Raw genomic sequence first — 12,424 nt, 5'->3', positions numbered from 1 at the left:
TCAAAGATCAGTTTTATAATTTTTATAGAAAATTATTTTAAATTACCTGAGTGTTTACCAAATTCCCTCCTTAACACTTTATTTTCTAGGTTTAGTTCCCTTATTCATAAAGTAACTATTTCTTCAGTCTTGGATAAAAACTCTTTATTTTACCATCACTCTTGAATTTTTGTTTAGCTAGTAAAGAACTCTAATTTGGTAGCTTTTTTCTCTCAACTTTGCGAAAATAATACTTTATTATTATCTGACCTCTGTTTTGTAAAGTTTGATGATAGTATAATGGTTATTCTTTGCAAATTAATTATCTTAATTTTTGAAAGTTTTTAAGGTTTTTCTGTGTCCTTTTGATGTTTTGCAGTGAGTCAATGATACATCTAGGTGAGGACTTAATGTTAATCAGAATTGAGATGTGGGCCTTTTCAAACTGGCGTGTTAACTCCCATCCTCCCAAAAAGGTTTAAGTTGTACTAAAGAATGAAAGATATTTATCTGAGGAAAAGAGGGGTCGCAATCCAGAAGCTACAAATTCAGGCAGCAACCTGAATTGTGCTTTGAAAGGAACAAAGAAAGGCGGGGTTTATAAAGGCAAAAGCACAAAAGCTGTTTTCATTTAGGTCCTCTGTGTAAATGAAGATGTTGGCTAGGTCAGCTGAGATTGGGCAGGCCCACATATAAATGGAGGACACTGGTTGTTGAAATGGACTCCGTATTCCTTTCAAAGTGACGAATACAGATGGTCTGGTTACCATGATGAGGAAGAAGTAACGTCCATACATGTTCCTATAACTAGAAATAATGATTTAGTCTAGGATGTTTACACTTTAGCCTTGAGCTGAGTTTAGCTACAGGGCAGTAACTTAATAGTCCCAAGAACTGAGACACGAGCCTTGCACAGGCCTCACTTCCTCAATGGCCTCCCGGCTCCATTTTAAGTGACTCTCTTAGCAATGTCATCATTCCATTTTATTTTCTCCATATCAGGTGGTTCACATCATTTATTAATACCGAGAAACTGTCAGCCAGTACATCAAATAGTCAGCCAATACATTTGAGTATTGCCTTCTTAATTCTCTCAATTCTCCTTTTCTAGAATCCCTGCCTTGAAACTTCAGGTTCCTTTCTTCAAATATTTTTTATCTAATTAACTCTTTAGCTCATGCATTTTGATAATTTCATAAGAGGTAACTTTCCATTCACTAGTTCTCTCTGCTAGTTCTAATATTTGATTTAACCCATCCATTAAAGTGTTTACTTCAATGCTTTATATTTTACTTCTACAAGTTTTAATTTGTTCCTTTTCGCATAGTCTTTTTTATTTCATTCTGTTTTGCTTTGTTTTGTTTTGTTTTGCTTTGCTTTGGATACCGTATTCCTCCTTTATGAGTTATATTCCTTTTATATATTTAATTATTTTACACATATAGACATACCTCCACAGAAACCTCCCTGGCCAACATTTTCTTGGTAATATCTATCATGGTTTGAAAATCTAAATTAAAAATTTATAGAACATACATATGTCTCAATGCAATGTTTTCTGGCTAAAGTCTATATAGGAAATTTTTATATTTTCTAAAACTGAATACATTTTTTTAACAAAATGACATTTGGAGAAACGTCCAAATATAACTAGAAACATGTTAAAAATCAAAGTTAGATATTTTGAAAAATCATGATGAGTGTCAATCAAGGGGACATAAATCTTGGATATTGCTGGCACTAGGACAAGTCTAACATTTACCAACATAAAAAATGGGCATGTGAGCTGAGCTCTAGTTTATAAGAGATGTTATCTACAGCATTGATCCTGTCACCTTTCATGAAGACTTTTCAAAGCCTTCTTGTTCAGGAGTCACCATAACAACACCAAAATGATATTCATAACTAATCCTCCTAACCTGACATTTTGCCTGAAATGACTCTTTTATCACCCACTTTGTCTGCATCGTCAACTTCTGCAACAGGAATGACTTCAACGGTCTTCTCCTTCTCCCTCCAGTCAAGTTTTCACTCTTGAAGTTGAGTTATATCATTGTATCGTTCTGCAATGTTTGTATGTGGAGAGAGAGAGAGAGAGAGAGAGAGAGAGAGAGAGAGAGAGAGAGAGAGAGAGAGAAAGAAAGCGAGCTTTTTTTTTTTTTCTTAATAAGAATGCTGTGTGGCCTTTACTTCTATAATGTTCCTCTAGAGAGGTCTCTGTTTGCTACTGCTTTGGAACCCAGGGAAGACCAAGCTAGAATCAGTTTTATGTTAATGTTTCAGGTTAGAGATTTCCTCACCACCTGTATATATTTTAAATTCTGATGTAGTCCCTTGCTCAGTGCTGACTTGGAGTTTTTCTTTTTTACAGAAAACTTTCATTCCCCACCCCCATACACAGTATCAGGATAAATAAGTTTTATGCTCTCCAAGGTGGTGGATGGAAGTTTTTGTAGTCCTCTTCTCCAGAGATGGCTCAGCTTTTTCAGACATACTCATATTTATTAAGGGTGCCAATTCTGTCTTTCCTGATGAGTCTGAGGTTTTATTTTATGCCTGTAGGGAGGAAAAAAAATTTTTCTCTAACCTTCTAGGTTCTTGGCTGAGATCCCCTGTGACAAAGACAGATTAGCAGGAGAAAAGCAAACAGAAGTTTAATAACATGCATACCTCCTGTATACATGGGAGATTCCCAGGAAAGCTGAGTAACTTCCCAAAATGGCCCAAGCCACCACCGTAAATACCATCTCCAACAAAAGACAAAAGAAGATTTTGGATGGTGGGGTAGCCTGTTATGGGAGGCTATAGAGGGGAAAGAAGCACAGAAAACAAGGGTAAGATTGTTATGCAGATTTGAGTCACTGATTTCTCCATTGATAAATTTCTAGAGATTTAGCCATCCACCTCTTTGTGGTACAGACAGGGAGACATTGCTACAAATGAAGATTTCCCTTATAAATGTAAATGTCCCTTATAAAAGGGTAACCCCTACTAGGTTTTCACTGCTTCTCCTCTGTCTGCAGTTTCTCAACCAGTCCAAAATAAACCTTATGTCAAAGAGGTATATTTTGGGGTAGCCAATTCTGCTCCCCTTCATGCCCTTTTGTGAAAACAGAACTATCAAGACTTTTGGCACAAAGGGACTTTTCTGGAGCCTATCCAAGACTGCCCAAGACTGCCACAGATTTCAACTACCCATTCTTTTCTGACAAGTTATTCTCACTATTTTGTTTATTTAGGGAAAAATGTGATTTTTATTTAATACGCATTATTTTCGTTAATCTAATGAGTACATTATTTTTATTTTAAATGAATTAATAACTTTTTAAATTTCTCAGTTTCAATTTCTAACAAGGTAAATATCATTAAATATAATCCACATAAATAAAAGGTCATTGGGATTCTCAATAATTTTTTTTTTCTTCTTTACCCCGTATGTTATGATTAAGTGTACAGTGTCCTATTTGGTGTAGGGATTGCTATTTCCTGTTTTTGTCTGTTCGTAATGCTACTTATAGTTTTGTATTCTTTTCCTTTTTTGTTTCAGGTCGAATAGCCTCTTTCAGTATTTCTTGTAGTGCAGGTCGTGTGTAAGAAAATTCCTTCAGCTTCTGCCTGGAAATGTCTTTATTCTTCCTTCATATCTAAAGGATATCTTTACTGGATATATCATTCTTGGCTCGTAATTTCTCTCTTTCAATAGTTTGAATATTTGAACCACTCCCTTCTGGCTTGTAGAGTTTCTGCTAAAAAGTCTGATTATAATCTATGGGCTTTCCTTTCTAGGTTACCATCTTCTTTTCCCTGGCTTCCTTGAGGAATCTTTCTTTGTCCTTAATTTTTGACAGCTTCAATACAATGCGTCTTGGAGAAGGCCTATTGGGATTGAGGTAATTAGGTGTTCGATTTACTTCGTGGATTCGAGGCTCCAGTTCTTTACACAAGTTTGGGAAGTTCTCACCAACTATTTGTTTTAAAACTTTTTATTTATTTTTAAGTGTGTTTTTCCAGGACCCATCAGCTCCAAGTAGTTGTTTCAATCTAGTTGTGGAGGGTGCAGCTCACAGTGGCACATGTGGGGATCAAACCGGCAATCTCGTTGTTAACAGCACTGTGCTCTAACCAACTGAGCTAACCATCCACCCCAATAATTTTTAAAATGGTAAGAAATTCCTGAGACCAGTATACTTAAAATTCCTGTTCTAGGAAAAATGTTGAATTTTGGAGACAAAGAAAATTTAATTTATCATTGAACTTTTCAACAGCAATTTTTTAGGCTAAAAAAGAATATACAAACATATTTAAGTATTCAAGAAATGAAAATATAAGCCAAAATTTTTATTTTAATTAAAGTTTATTGGGGTGACAATTGTTAGTAAAGTTACATAGATTTCAGGTGTACAATTCTGTATTACATCATCTATAAATCCCATTGTGTGCTCACCACCCAGAGTCAGTTCTCCTTCCATCACCATATATTTGATCCCCTTTACCCTCATCTCCCACCCCCCACCCCCCTTACCCTCTGGTAACCACTAAACTATTGTCTGTGTCTATGAGTTTTTGTTTCTCATTTGTTTGTCTTGTTCTTTTATTGTTTTTGGTTTATATACCACATATCAGTGAAATCATATGGTTCTCTGTTTTTTCTGTCTGACTCATTTTGCTTAGCATTATAATCTCAAGGTCCATCCATGTTGTCACAAATGGTCCTATTTCATCTTTTCTTACCGCCAAATAGTATTCCATTGTGTATATACACCACAACTTCTTTATCCATTCATCTAACGAAAGAAATTTTGGTTGTTTCCACATCTTGGCCACCGTACATAAAAGCCAAGATTTTATATCTGGTCAAACTAACCTTCAAATATAAAGGCTGCAAACAAAGTGTTAGCAAGTAAAACAACTTGGGAAATAGTGTTCCCATGAACTGTTCCTAAGGAATCTATAAGAGAAATTTCTGGCAATAAAAAAGACTGATGAAGAACGTTAAAAACATATTTACCTTTAAAATTGTTACTAAATGATGAGTGCTAAAGGCATTTATAATATATAATGTCTATATGCTTTGAAAATATAGATATGTTACAACTACCCAAAAATGAGTGACAGGGCAAGAATGAGGAGTATATTAAAAAATAAAATAAACCCACTGATTGCTTAAATATTAGCTGAGAGTTAGGTATTAATTTGAGTATTAAAAGCCTATTACCTGGGAGTAAAAGAATATTCCCTCAAGTAAGATATAAAGGGGCAAGAAAGTAGAGGAAAGAAAGAGTTTACTACCGCAGATAATTTCAGCATTGCTCATAGTAAGTAACCATTAGGTAATAGTAAGGGAGAGAAACCTAGGATAGAGGGAGGGTAAGAGAGAGAATAGGATATTATATAAAGATATTAGTACAAAAGTAATTATCAAAACTGAGGGCTCTGCATTAATGCATGATTTTGATTCAATAAGTAGCCCCAGCCCTCTATTCAGCTTCTTCACAGCATGCCCTATAAGTCTTCGTCCTTTCCCTTACTAGTCATGAACCCCCTATGGCAGCCAGGAAATGGCCATGATTTGACTAAGGGTCATGAGATATGGGGGCATCTGTTAAGCTAAAGGTAACCTCTTGAACCAAGTTACATTTCAGCTCCTGAGCCCTAAGATGGAACAATCCCCTGGCTACTTTCCCATGAAACCAGACAGGGGGGCGCCAGAGCAGACCTCAGAATTGTCCTCAAGACCTGAAGAAATGATTTATCACCCTCACCTCACCTCCTCCCGATCAACTCCCAGCATGACATCAAACCCCTAATTCACAGTGTCTTATGATTTTGCCCTATAGAATCTGTACCCTACATGCCATCGGGGATTTCAGGCTTATGAGTATTAGCTTCCCATTCTCTTGGATGGAGCCATTCATAATAAAATAGCCACAATTTCTCTACTGCCATCTCGTGTTTGGCTCTGCTAGCCCCAGGTAGACAAACTCTTTCTGTTCAATAACATTATTAGAAAAAGAAAATACAAACCTTTCTAAAATGAAAGATATTCTCTAAGAGAGAGAATTAGTAAATAAGCCACCAATAAAAGCCTAGTCATGTAACATAAAACTACGTGCCAGGACAAGACCAAACATTTACCGTATCAAGTAAATATAAATGGGCCTAACTCATCTTTTAAGGAGGAATAGAAAAGATTTTAAGATTGACTAATAAATCCAATATTCCACTGACATTCCACACCACTCAGCCTTCCCTGAATATGCTCAGCAGTTTCACACCTTCCTGCCTTGAATCATGCCCTTTCCAATTCTTTTCTCTATACAAGTTCTATTGAATTGTCAAGTCTTAAGAAGAAGTAATGCTACTTCTTCCATGAAGCCCTCTGTGACTGCTTTAGCCAGAAATTAGTCTCAAAACATCTTTGTCTCTTTATTAGAGTAGTTAATTAAATCTGGCACATTGAAGGCAGTCATTTATATATTTTGTTCCCCACTAGAATATGAACTACTTAAAGACAGGAACAGTAGATGGTATATTGGAGCAGCTCAATTATTGAACAAATGAACCAGAGACCAAAGGACATGCTCTTCATTTAATTATATCACTATAGAAATTCAGTCAAATTACTATAACTATATTTGTAATTATAACCAATTACTTGCTTTTTAATTTTAAACTCACATCATTTTGCGTTGTCTTTAGGCGCTTAATTAAAATTCTACCTCCCTGGGCAGTTATTGCTTCTAGATTGTTAAATGTTTATAAGTAGATCTTCCGCTTTGGAATCTCTCTTCTCAACAATCGTGCAAGTTTCTGAATTAATGAACACTTTTTTATGGCATGCTTTTTTCATACATGCTAACAAGCTTAAATCATTTCCCTTGCTCCCTCATTCCCAGTTCTGGTTTTTTGTTAGCAATTCCCAAAAAATTTGTATTTGTTCATGCACATTTTTTTATACTAGAATATTTGATGCAACAATTGAAGAGACTGAAAAACTCACAAGTCAGCAATGATTACAATATAATGACTATTACAATGAACCATGTCTCACAGTGCCATAAAAACATCTTACTCTTATTTCATCATTCACTTGACTGCCCTTGAATAGTGTTCGTACGTGAACAGAACTATTTACTATCTCCGTTATATGTATAACTGTATTACCCAGTGTCTATAAAAGCATCTTACTTTTATTGCAGTACCCACTTGGTCATCCGTCTTTCAACACACTGTTACTTTTTGAATAAAACTATTTACTGATGTTTATGCACGTATGAGGGAAATTTCCTGAATGCTCCAGTAACCATTCAGTCTTTCTATTACATTCAGCAAGTCATACCCTGACATCCAGTGTTTTAAATGACCTACTGGTTCAAAATCTGTTTAACATAGGTATAAGAATATGTTCCTTCGATGTGGAAAAAAAAATTAAATTTACAAATTGTTCAAAATATGAGTCACTTTAACTGAAGATGTCACAATATTCTCTATGATAGCTTCCATTTTTGTAGAACAGTAATTATGCCACTAGATTCGATTCCTTAGATACCATTCAACCTTGATGTAAAATGTTATTTATCCACTAAGCACAATTTTTATGGAAAAAAACATCAACTTTCAGTCACTGGGAAGGATCTGAGGTTTTACTCCACTTGCAAGCTAACAATTTAGCCTGCCATGGTGTCATGTGACAGGAAGTGCCATGCTGACAGAAGACATGGAGGTGATTCCCAGGGCAAAAACAAAGGACTTTATTAACCACAGCTCAGCAAGCAGCATGAGCTTCAGCACACTTGCCCCAGTTCCCAAAAGGTAATGTGAAGGGCCAGATGCTATCTCCACACACCTTGGGTTGCATCACAGGAGAGAGAAGCCAGGGCCTCAACACCTTTTCAGCGAGTGGCAGACATTATAATGCAATCAGCAAACAAGCCAACCCCCTGTCCTGGAGGAGTAACTAGTTACACAGAAGCCATGCTGGTGACCTTGACTTACTTTGCTGCTTGTATTACTAGGGACAAAAATGGTTCATTATAAGATGCATATGCCCTCAGTTCTGAAATACTCAGCAAGAATTTTGAGAGATGCTCTGGGCCTGTAGCTGATTGCCTCACCCAAAAGCACAACTCTAATATTTCTATCACACAGAGAGTTACAGGATCTTAGACCTGTACCTTGATTCCATTAATGATGACTTCATACCAAAAAAATCATTGCAACAAAGCAGAACATTCTGAAACAGATTAAAACTTCACCATATTCACAACCACCAGGCTCTTCCCTTTATTCTTGCAACCTTGCAGGCTTTTATACAGATCTCATTGCTTTCACATAACAAGTGATGCAGTGTCATTGAAATCACAGATGTGCTTTGCCTGGATATCCTTTTTAGCCAAAAACATCTGCTACCACCCACTTCTCCATTTCTTCCTCTTTTGAATTATTTCATATGTCCCCAAATGTTCAAATATCCCTTCTAAATTCAACTTTAACTCACTTTCTTTTTCTTTCAAATGAATCCTTTTTCATGTTACCCCCAAATTGTCATAAACTCTCATTTGAAAAGTTTAAAGCATGTATTTTCAGATAAATTTGTCTTTATAAAATATACAGTTGACATTAAATACATTTGAATCATGGTAATAAATTTCATTCATCAAATATTTATTAAGTGCCATCTAAGTCCTTGGAATATAAAGATGAAGAAGAAAGAAAAGGCTCTTGCTTTTAATAGCCCACAAATTAGTAGGGATATTAACATGAGATTGTAATTAATGTGATGACAGATGTATGTACAGGGTACAGAGTAAAACTAAGGTGGATGTTAGGAAGTCTTCACAATGCTGATGACCTGAATTTTAAAATAAGAACAAGAGTGCATCAGATTAAGTTGGAAAGGATATCCCTGGTAAAACTAGTAATTTGTTTCTAAGGAATGACATAACTGAACATCAGACCAGCATAATTATGTTATAGGCAATAGCTTTTCTCCTTCAAAATGTATGTGTGGTTTTTTTTTTAAATAGTCACCTGCAAAGAAGTTTACTGATTTCAAAATATTTTTTATTCAATGAATATTTTTGGAGCCCCTGTCAGTGTTAGGCACAGTGTCAGGTATTCTAACATTAAAGTTATATGATAAAAAATAATGGCTTTGGAAATAATAATTTAATCACTATAGTATTTCTTTATTCATCAACTGAATAATCAAATCCAAATTTTATGAACTGACCAAGAAACATGGAGATGCAATTTAAAAATTCTGGTGAGTGGGTGTGTGTGTATGTATATAAGTTATTATTATATTACTTAGCAATGAGGAGGACTCACATGAAATTACCACTGACAATTCTAACTGGTTCAGCCTAATATATATATATATATATATATATATATATATATATATATACACACACACATATATACATATTATAGAATTATATATATAATATATATACATATATGTCTGTATATATGTGTGTGTGTATATATATATATATAATTCTATAATGTCAAGAAGATCAGCTCCAGATTCTGATGCACAGAATTTGAATCTTGCTAAAAATACTTCCAACCTGTGCAACTTTGGACAAGTTACAAAACCTCCCTGATCTTCCATTTCATCATCTATAAAATAGGAAGAATCAATGTGAATCAATTGTGCTTGTGTTGAGTTGTATAAGGAAACCAAATCACAGCAGGCTAACTAAATAAGGGCTTTCTGTTTTTTACATGACTAAAAACTCATGTAAGAAACACAAAGCCCTTGTCAAACAGAGAGGTTGACAATCTGAGTGTGAAGTTGTAGTTTCATGAAGTCAGTTCAAGGAGGAAGCTGACTTCGAGAAGAGAAATGGGAAGGCCTATAGAAGGTCAGGTCAGGGCCAATAGGGAAGGAGAAAAAGGCAAAGGTCTCAAAAATACTCAAGAGATCAAATCCAGAGAATTCTGATTACATTAACTTGTTTCATTGTTGTTATGTTTACCACAGAAGTGGCTTGCTTTGCTTCTGGATGATGTGATTTCCTAATAACCTATCTAATGGTCCAGGTGGTTCTTCTTGTTTATCCTTACCATCCTTTTTCCTCATGTTTTCAAGTATCTGCTGCACTTCTAGGCATCAGGGCAGGTTTTAGGTAAACATGGGAAGGGTGACGGGCAAAAAGCACCTTGAAAAGTTTTGGGAATAGATTCTCTCCCAGAGATTTCCACCTTTATGTCATTGGTCAGAATTGTATCACGTGGGCACAACTAGTTATAGGAGAGGTTGGTAATTCTAATATTTCACTCTCTAACCACTATAATATACAAAGGTAAGGGAAAAGGGGACAGCTATTACGTGAGACCCCTCCAGTATCTGGCATTCTCCCTTTATGAGTGTCTAACGATAAAATGAGGAAAAATATGAAGAACAACTAGTTAAGTACTTGACAAATAGTGCTTCCTCTATAATTGAGAGAATTGCTCGCCACATTCATGGATCATGAGGAGGCTCATTTAATGCTGATAATGAAATAAAATCTTGAACATGTGTGACTAATTGCATTAACTCTAGTGTATATTTTTAAAAATCATGGATTTAATGCTATCTTTCTCCAGTAAATGACAACATTGGTAGCAATAAAAGTGATATTCAAAGTCAGCTCATCTCTAGTTACCTCACGTCCATAACTTTGTTGGGGTTGAGGGGTACATTTTTAGGTTGAAAAATCTTATATTTGATTTCTTTCCAAAGTTGATTTTCTTGGAAAGTTTGAAGACCATCTGTGGAGTTATTTTGAGATATGAATATAAAAAAACTGCTATTTTATTCATTTTGACTATGGAATTTTTTTAGCAGGCAGAATATTCCCACAGAAAAAAGTAAGGGAAAACTTGGCAGTGTAAGTAACTTTTTAGAAACACCAAAAGAAATTATCATAAATTAATTTGTATGGTTTCACTTAACCTATATGTCTCTAGTGATGCTTATCAACTAATTTTAAGCTCTCCATATGCTTTGGTCCTACAAGTTTCGTCTTGATCACCTGAGCATAATTTCTGAGGTACAAACCTAGATCTATGCAAATCTCTTTGGACATTTGTAACCGCTGTGACCTTAATCATCTGACAGACAAGGTATAGACACTGCAGAGGTCGGGGAAGGCTAAGATGGTGACTGCATTTTAGTGATCGTCTTGTAGGGCAAAGAGACACATAAATAAATAATTGCAATGCAATATAATTAATGAAATACAGAGGTACTAACTGAACACAGTGGAAACACGGAGGAGGGAGTAACTGGCTCTGACTAGAGAATATGGGGAATTATGAGCAAGGTCTTAAAAGACTGGTAAAATTTCTAAAGGTGGTAAAGGGAGAGAAGAACACTTTAAATAAAGTGACCAGTAAATTAAAAGGTCAAAGACAATAAAGAACCCAAAGTGTTAAAGGAATGTCCACCATGTGCCCCTGCAACAGAAGAGACTCAGAACCTGAGGTTTAATGACACATTGGATAGGAAAGAATTTAGAGTTCAGGACTGTAAATGGCCCAGTCTCTGTTACAGGGCCACAGGGAGCCACGGAAGGCTTTAGAGAGATAGATGAGATGAATCAAGTTTGTGTTTTAAACATCCAACTCGGTTGTGAGGGTGGAATTTGGCTCACTAGGGCAAGAAGCTGACTTCCAGACAAGAGAATTGGAAGTCATAACAGGTCAGGCCAGAGGCAGTGAGGATAAAGAGGAGGACAAATGTTGGTGAAATATTCAAGAGATCAAATCTATAAAATTCTGACTAAATTAATGTGGCTGTTTGCTATTGTTCACGGTGTTTCTTACCATGTAATGGTTTGCTTTTGAATGAAGCTATTTTCTAATGATTTTCTAATCAATTTAGGTAATTGATTCTGCTCTTAAATACATCTTCTCCCTTTCTTCCACTTAATCATTTCTTCTATTTCTTAACTGCATGTAGAGATTCTGAGCATTCCTCATACTTATTTTTAGCCTTAAATTCCCTCTCAATACCCTCATTCTCCTTTACTCCTACCCCCACAACACACACACACACACACACACACACACACACACACACATACCAATATACTCCATAGCTGTGATGTTTAGGAAGTGCAATGCTTAAGTGTATTCGAACTATGAGAGGACTTATATTTTTACTTTTAGTTACAATCCATAATAGATATCCAACCCTGTGATGCCAACGGAAAGCTCAATGTGTAAGAATTAATGAGCATCATAAAGTGCTATATTCCCAGAATGTAGCTTATTTGCTTTATTGAAAAGATTTCTTTTTAGTGGAGCAAAATATTTGTCTAGTGAATTGCCTGTGTGGTTAAAACAACTCATAAGGAAATTTTTAATTTTTTTACAGTTCAACTAGCTACTGAGATTTTGTATGTAAATGTCATTTAATTCCTATGGCATGTTCACATTAATAAAAAAT

Source organism: Rhinolophus ferrumequinum, chromosome 14 (assembly GCF_004115265.2).
Source record: "Rhinolophus ferrumequinum isolate MPI-CBG mRhiFer1 chromosome 14, mRhiFer1_v1.p, whole genome shotgun sequence".
Lineage (NCBI taxonomy): Eukaryota > Metazoa > Chordata > Mammalia > Chiroptera > Rhinolophidae > Rhinolophus > Rhinolophus ferrumequinum.
This window is presented reverse-complemented; position numbering follows the sequence as displayed.